Raw genomic sequence first — 8,942 nt, forward strand, 5'->3', positions numbered from 1 at the left:
AAGGTAACAAGCTGTATGAAGACATTAATTGCTCTCAGGGTATACTCTGGGCCTGTACACAGGCTTTATGACCAACCTGAAAGCTGTAAGGAACCTACGACATCGCAGGAGCAGATTTCCTCTCCTTCCTAAGACACGATTAATGAAAGATACAAGCCTCCCTATGAGTGGCCTTAAAAAAAAAAGATGTTTTTACCATGTTAAAGAAAGTGCAATAGATTCTGGTGTTCAGTGTGACCGCCAAAACTTTCTCAGGCCCAACACACAGCCGTGCGGAGGGGGAGCGGGGCTGTCGGAAGGGCCCAAGGCTGGGGCAGGTACCTGGAATTCTGGTTGCTCTCACACGGAACTTAGCAGAAGGAGCCCTGCTTTTCGCTTCAGGAGAAACGAGAACCCAGGTTTCCACCGCCTGCACTGCAATTCATGGAATCATGGAATCATAGGACCCACGGAATCACAGAATCAGCCGGGTTGGAAAGGACCTCTGAGATCATCCAGTCCAACCCTGGATCCACTGTGGTTCTTTTATCTGGTACGGCAATGCCTAGAAGAGAATTTCAAACCCATACAAGGCCATGGCTGCTCAGTCAGTTTAAACAGCTTTGCTCTCCGTGCATCCATTCCGACGCATGCAAATTTCTGGGCTCTTTATTAATTTCCAGATACCCGCTGGTATCTCTCTGCCGGAGCGCCAGCCGGATGGATCTGCGCGGCTCTGCGCCCTCCTCCAAAACCTCTTCCTCGCCGCTTCCCTTCAGTCTCCGCCGGCCACAGCCACCCCGGCCCCGCCAGCCCGGCAGCTCCGGCCCCGCAGCCCTCAGAGAAGAACGGGAAGGAGGAGACGGGCGTGAAGCGCGGGAGGGGCGCCCATGGCCACAGCCCGGCTGGCGGGCGCTCTCTGCCGGCTGCGGGCCGCGGCGGCACCTCCCGCCTGCCCCCCACGGGATCCTCCTCACGCGATCCTCCCCACGGGATCTCCTCATAGGATCCTCCCCACAGGATCCTCCTCACGGGATCCTCCCCACGGGATCTCCTCATAGGATCCTCCCCGCAGGATCCTCCTCATGGGATCCTCCTCACGGGATCTATCCCACAGGGCCCTCCCCATGGGATCCTCCCCACGGGACCCTCCCCACGGAGCCTTCCTGCAGCTCCCCACACCACACCAACCACAGCAGCAGCCTGTGGGGATGTTGTGGGCAGCAGTTTAAATCTTCCCGTGGGACAGGAGTTGAGGACTGGATATCCAGACTGTGGGATGCAGACTGTCAGCGATTCCTTCTGAGGATCAGGGAATCCAGCTGCCCCCTGCCAGGACAGGTTTACCCAACATCGGATGCACAGAACCAGAATAGCTGGAAGGGACCTCCAGGGATCATCTCATCCAACCCTCTGCTGAAGCAGGACTGCCAGGAGGACATCCCACAGGATTGCATCCAGAGGGGTCTTGAATGGCTCCAGAGACACCACCACCTCTGGGAGCAGCCTGTTCCAGTGCTCTGTTACTCTTACAGGACAGAGGTTCCTCCTCATGTTTTGGTTGAGCTTCCTGTGTTCCAGTTTGTGACCATTAACCCTTGTTTTGTCACTAGACACAAATGGAAAGAGTCTGGTGCCCTCAGATTGCAGTTAAAACATCCAAAAAATGGGCACTGTGGGACAGTAAGAACATTAATCAGAGGAAAAGAGAAAATCACTTGGCCTTTAACTACTAAACATTATCCCATGTAACAGGGGGAGTCATGGAAGAGCAAATTTAAAGCACAGAAAGAGCAGTGGGTGATAGCCAGGCCCAAAGCCACACATCAGGGCAGTTCAGGACCAACCTTTTTGCCTCCCTTTCCACAGCTGTGTTACACATCTGGCACTCCTCACTGAGCCACATCACCCAGAGCCTCCCAGCTGCATGGCACTTGTTCCCAGACGGCAGTGCTCAACACCAGAGTCAAGAGGAAAAAGTGCAAACACTGTAATATTAAAGACAGATTCGGCAGTTCAACACTACTTGTGAAAAGCTTGCCGCTAGTTTTAATACCAGAATTAGGCCCTTGACTTACTCAGAAGAATCAGCTGCTGATCCTGTTCAAATAGACTTTTTTTTTTCTTCTTTAATAAAGTAATTAATAGTACAGGATTTTGGTTCAAAAAGGAAAAGTTCAACTTAACGTGTTTCAGTGAATAGCAACAGGAGCACACAAAAAGTGAGGATTTAGCAATGGCAGTCATTAACAATTGTTTCTGAGAAGTTTTTGCATGTAACTGGCAATACCAAAACATCTGCACATCCAACACTTCAGATGTTGGGTCTTGCAGATGATCAACAAAACAGCCTGTAAGTACCTGCACAGCCCTGTTTGGACATGAACCTTCTGCTTGCCTCCTCAGCCCCTGGGGCTAGGAGCTGATGTTTCAGTTGCACAGAAAATGGGACACAGGGAAGTACAGGGGAGCATATCCTCAACCCTGTGCCAGACCCTGCTCCCTGTCGAACCATACATCACCTCACCCTGGGGAAGCTCCAGACAGCAGTACCCCAGCAGTCCCTTTCCAACCCCAGCATAAGTGGGTTTGGTCCTCCTCACTCCCATCAAAATCTTTCACCTCACAAAGCTCTGACATGTCTGTACAAAAGGTGTTCCTGGGGAAATCACATCTTTAACTATGGCAGAAGTTTTCAAAGTTGTGTTTGTTTTTTGTTGTTGTTTGGGTTTTTTCGTTTGTTTGTTTGTTTGTTTTAATTCGGAAGCTTTTACACAAACCTCCTTTCTCCTACATACTTGTATCTTGGTGATATTTGATTTACAAGGGAGGAGGCTGGTCAGGCCCAATGACTTTGAACTCTGCAGCCGCACCCTGTGACCGAGCTCTGCCTTCCAGCACATCCCCAGAGCTGCAGATAGATGGCAGAGACCTCTGACAGCCCCGTGTCTTTTAACGATTTCTCATTTGCCACCCTGCCTATGGAAGAGTGACAGAGTTGAGTCAGCAACACTTCTCAGCAAAGAGACCATTGCATGAGGAGCTGCTTTGTACCAAGCTTCCACACACAAACCAAGCACGAGGCTGATCAAGAGCTACGTGCCTGAGCTGAATCACCCAACAGCCCTTTTCGGATCTTTTAAACTTGGTCCAAGTTTCTCTGATCTTCTTTCAGCACGCTTGCTGCTGATGCTCTTCTGAGGGATCAGCCTGTGGAAACTCACGATTAGCTTTTCTCTCTGGAGGACTCCTTGAATGATTGGCTTTTGAGTCTTAAATGATAGCAATCCCCGAACAAGTTATGGAAGAGCCTTTGAGTTTGACATTTTTATAAACACCAACCTTTTTATCCTCAGTGTTTGTTGTTGAAGGAAATCCCTTCTAGTTCTTATGCATGTATAACATATAAAACAATTGAATTAATACCATATGAGGGCACAGGGGTGAAAAATCACATCTATAGCCAAAATAGTTCAGAAAAACTGTACAGCTGAGGCTTAAAACTGCCAATAGGGACTTTGTATTTTGTTTAGACATTGGTGTTAGTACTTCATACAGACTATGTGCAAGACAGATTACAAAGGTACGTGATGTGTGTTGTATAATTTATGAACTACTAAACTTAATTCTTATGTGTTGGCATTGTGAGTTATAACTAAACAGAATCTAAACTACCAGCAAATGAAGACTTTCCTCTCCTCTCCTCTCCTCTCCTCTCCTCTCCTCTCCTCTCCTCTCCTCTCCTCTCCTCTCCTCTCCTCTCCTCTCCTCTCCTCTCCTCTCCTCTCCTCTCCTCTCCTCTCCTCTCCTCTCCTCTCCTCTCCTCTCCTCTCCTCTCCTCTCCTCTCCTCTCCTCTCCTCTCCTCTCCTCTCCTCTCCTCCACTCTTTTCTTTCCCTTTCTCTCTTTTTCTGGATTAAACTGTTTTATGGGGTGAGGGGGAGATGGACCCAAAGCCAAATACTTGCACACTCATCCCCAGCAGGCTGAGATCTCAAGCTTTATAAATTTAACTTTTATGTTCTGCACATGCATAAGCTATACTGGCAGAGTTCCAAAACAGGGATCACTGGTTTTGTGCTGCTTCTGAGAGGAAGACCTTCTCCTTCCTATGATCTAGAGGGGTGCCAGAGGAATGCCTACTGGCTGCATGACACTGGTGTCAGCCCACAGCAAGCCCAACAGCATCGACTCAAAAGTCTGCACTTCTTGACTTTGTTTTTTCAGTCACCCAGCTCAACAAGACGCTGTTTGTGTTTGTGGCAGCAGGAGCTCTGGGCAGGCCCAGGTGTAATGCTCATCCTGCTTCCCTCCTGGATTTGCAGCTCTGGGCTCCGGGACAGCACGGGTGAGCACAGCTCCTGCTTTTGCTCCCTGGGCTGCTGTGCCTGGGTAAGGAGCAGATTGAGAGCAAACACTGGCAGAGGCAGCTGGGGATAATGTAAGGCAATTGCTCTGAAAGTAATTAGGGGAGGGAAGAAGGGATCTGTTAACAAAGATTAACCTCCTAAAGGTGATTTTCCTTGGTTCCACATGTAGTCACTGGAGATTCTCATGTGAAACCTTTAACAAATAAACTATCTTCCTACAACTCAAATATTGTCCTTTGTGACTCCTGGGCTGTCTCTCTCCCTTACTGGCAAGAGCCTTTTGTGACAGGCAGGTCCCAGTCAGAGATGCTGTGGTACAGTCAGGCTGTAGGCAGGTTGGTGGTAGGCAGCCCTAAGCTGGAGAGCAGCTTTTGGTGAGTGAAAAGGCCTCGTGGTTCCCTCATTCCAGTTCTCAGATGTAAATGCTACCTGATGTTAGACTGTCCCAAACTTCCATGGGGGAACACCTGCAACCGGTTTAGTTGGTGGCCAAGATAACCAGATCGTTTCTGTCACTCACCACTTTGCAAAAGGCAGTGCCAGGAACAGCTGACTGAGGGTCCCCACCCAACGGGTTCCAGTGACACTGGAAAAATGTGTTGTTCTGCTTGGGCTCTCGAGAAGGAGCAAGATTTCTCTCACTTTCATACCTGGAGTTTACACAGCAGAATTTAAATAAGCAGCTTTATGGGGGAGGGAGGAGGAACCCAAATAGAATGAACCTGGAAATCCCAAAGAGCTGACAGAAGGTGAGACTGCAGCCCTCGGGGGCTGTTGGCGCTGGTGCTGAACATGTTCCACCTCCAGCTGCTGAGGTAGCCAGCCACTACCTTCTTCCTTGCTTATAGCTCACTCATCTCTCACCAGGGCTCAGAAAAAAAACAAGTCTTGGCCAGATGAATCTTTACTCCTGGTTGATACTCAGCATCTGGGGCTCTATCCAGCAGCTGAATCACCGTAAGGATTTTTGCAAATTACACTTTTCAATACATTCCATTGTACTTTGACACATTTTACTGCTTACAAGGTTTACTTGGAAGATGAAACAAAAGTTAATTAGAGTTGATGTGTCAAGAAAATTGATTGATTTGCTATCCCCTTCAGATGGGTTTCCTTTGCCTGGCAGAACACATACTGCCTCGTACAGACAGGAGACAGAATATGTTAGGAAGGCACATTTGAGCCATCAGGCTGACACTTCTTTATTATAGTGTATTTATTTTTTATCATGTGCTTTGACAGAAGCCTCATATGGTGTTATGCTCCTTCTGTAGGGTCAAAGTCTTGTGACCTGCCATGATTTTGGAGAGAAGGAACATAATTTCATAGGGCATGTTTATTATTTCTGTAAACAGTCTGTTTTCCATGCCAAGAGAACAGTTTTTCTGTATGTACTGAGATGACAGCTCAACTCTACTGGCTCGCTTTCCCAACCCAGTCTTGCCTGCCAAATGTTTTTGATCATAGTCTGGCAAACAAAACAATATTAATAGTAGAGCTGAGAAAATCTCCAGAAAACTGCTGATTTTTTAAACCTCTTCTTATTGCTTCCACAATATCCCTGAATCAAATGCAGCCTCCCTGAGTTCAGCTTCAATTTTAAAGTACTCTATGTTTTATGAAAATCAAAATAACTCTGTGGAATCAGAAAAGCTGCTTGCAAAACAGTTGTGACAAAACAGGTCCATCACATCTGTTGTTTACATCCCCAAAGAACAAGGCTCCTGTTTCATTCCAGTGTGAGTGCACGTACTTCCCCATTTAAACTCCGGACAGACAGCTTCCAAATCTGGTTTTACTGGCACAAATGTTCATGGATGGCAGACAAGACCGCAGCCAAAACAAATAATTTTAAAAATTGGAATAATCCACTCTTGCAATATATACTGATTTCTGATAAATGCACTGAAGTAACTGCTTTTCCCTTCAAATGGTGAAGATGAATTTCAAATCCACCTCCCTGAATGTCCTAACAGAGCATGACCTGATGCTCTGGTAATGAAGTAGCTGTGCCCCAAGTCTTTGTTTCCTGACAGTCCATAAAAACTCTTGCAGCATCCTGCAGGTGCTGTGAGCTTGAACTGACCTGACCCACTGTGGCTTTTCTTAAGGGGCACTGAGCTTATAAAATCCCTCTGTGTTGTCCCACTGTCCCAGAATCACAGACTGGCACGAGTTGAAAGGGATCGTAAAGATTATCTAGTTCTAACCCCCCTCAGGGACACCCCCCACAGCCCAGGGTGCTCCAAGCCCCATCCAACCTGGGCTGAGACACTGCCAGGGATGGGGCAGCCACAGCTTCCCTGGGCAACATGGGCCAGGGGCTCAGCACCCTCACAGGAAATAATTTCTTCCTAATTTCTAATCTAAATCTCCTCTCTTCCAGTTTAAAGCCATTACCCCTTGTCCTAACACTCCCTGCCCTTGTCCCAAGCCCCTCCCCAGCTTTCCTGGAGCCCCTTCAGGCACTGGAAAGTGCTCTCAAGTCTGCCCAGAGGCTTCTCTTCTCCAGGCAGAACAACCCCAAGTCTCAGCCTGTATCCAGAACAGAGCTTCCAGAGCACTTGAATCATCTTTGTAGCCTCCTCAGGACTCACTCCAACAGCTCTGTTTCCTTCTTATTATGGGGGCTCCAGAGCTGAAGCCATCCCGCATGGGGTTCTGACCAAGGTGGAGCAGAGGGGAACAGTCACCTCCCTCACCCTGCTGGGGATGCAGCCCAGGACATGGTTTGCTTCCTGGGCTGCCAGCACACACTGACACCTCACGTTGAGCTTCTCATCAACCTGCAACCCTAAATCGTTCCCCTCGGGGCTGTTCTCAAGCAATTTTTTCCCCAGCCTTTATTTGTGCTGAGGATTGCCCTTCCCCATGTGCAGGACCTTGCACTTGGCCTTACTGACCTCCCTGAGGTTGGCATGGGCCCAGGAAAGGCAGAATTACTGTATGGACATCTGACTGGTGCCTACAGAGCAGCCTGAAAACAGCTGCACATGAGACAAGGTCTGATGACAGCACTAATGGCAATTGTCTCCATCAAAGTCTGACTCCTCCTGAGGTCTCTGTAGTTTTTTTCAATGCCTTAAAGGTCAGAAACCACAAAACTTCTGCAGCTCAGGCTTCCTCATCTACGTTTTTTGCCTTCTTCCTACACCAACCTTGTGGCAGGTTGCTCTGTTCTGGCAATTTGAACCGAAGATCCATATTCCCTCACTCTGCTCCTTGGTCATTCCAGATGTGTTGTTAAAAGGTAACTCAGACTGCTGTGTCCTTGTTCCTTCTTTCCCAACCAAAACACCCCTCTCACCCCAAAACACCAAACTCACTGCTTCAATCCCTTCCCTTTCAACATCTCCCATAGGAAGCGGCCATGGTCTCTTTTGAGAGAAAGAGAACTATTAGTTAATTAGTAATTGTTTATAATCTGAGATAGAGATAATACCCATCCTGGAAGCAAATCAGCTGCTGTAATTCCCACACTGGGCCTTAGAAGCCAATGAGTTTAAGAATTTAATGAAATTATGTAAAGATATGTTCTGAATTTTCACTGAGCATCACAGGGGATGTGGCATCTACTGCCTCCAGGTCAGAAACACCAGCCCAAACAACTGTAGCAGTTGCTGAAAATCCCCTTCAACTGAAGGCTTATGATGGAAAATAAATAAATAAATAAATAAATCTGTAGATTATCAGACAAACTTTCACCTTTAAAAACTTATCAGTAGAATTACAACCAGAAGGAACTACACCTCACTTAGGATATTTCACATAAATAAATGTTCAAGGCAGACTGGTAAGAGTGTATGGTTTAAATTAGCTCCCTGCACACTTACAGCTGCTGTGTTACCCTATTAAAATTTATTTTCCTCCATTGTGGCTCATATTAATTTGCAGCTATAGAGCTGCTCATAACTTCAACCATTAAAGGCTTTATAAAATAAAAAATATCTAAGAGTTTGGTTTAGAAAGTTAAATGGTTACAGACAGGTGAATGATGAAAGCAGGTTACTGAAATAAATGCAGTAGGTTACATATTCACCTACTGCAATGTCACTTCTTTAACATCTTTCTGCAAGGAGAACAAACCCTACATGTAGAGGGAAGAAGACATACTGAAAGTATTCCCTGATCCATGGAAGAATTCACTGTTAGTTCAAATTTCTGAATCATTATTTTAAAGTACAGCGACTCAAAGCCCAAGACTCTCAGACCTTTCTCCATGCGTGCCTCTGTGCCATTGTAAAATGGGGGGGGTGATTATTAGCTCTTTGCTGAGGTATAGCTAATATTTAAAAAAGCCTTTCATTAAAAGTGGGTTAGGCAAGCTACAGAAACATTTGCCCTTTTGTGACAACAAACTTAATTTTCTCCATTGACTTTGTAGGCTGCCAGAGCTGTAAAGGCCTAAGCACAGTTTTAAGGTCTCAAAGCTAACAAATATGAAGGACACAAAACCTGAAAAGACGAGTGGAAAAAAATTAAATGCAAAGACCCAAAAAAAGCCAATTAAAAAAAAAAAAAAAGAGAGAGCAGTGAGAATAAGAAATAGGGAGAAAATTGCAGCATGGCAGAGAAACACTGATGTATTTTTAGA

This window comes from Calypte anna, chromosome 12 (assembly GCF_003957555.1).
Source record: "Calypte anna isolate BGI_N300 chromosome 12, bCalAnn1_v1.p, whole genome shotgun sequence".
NCBI classification, from domain to species: Eukaryota; Metazoa; Chordata; class Aves; order Apodiformes; family Trochilidae; genus Calypte; species Calypte anna.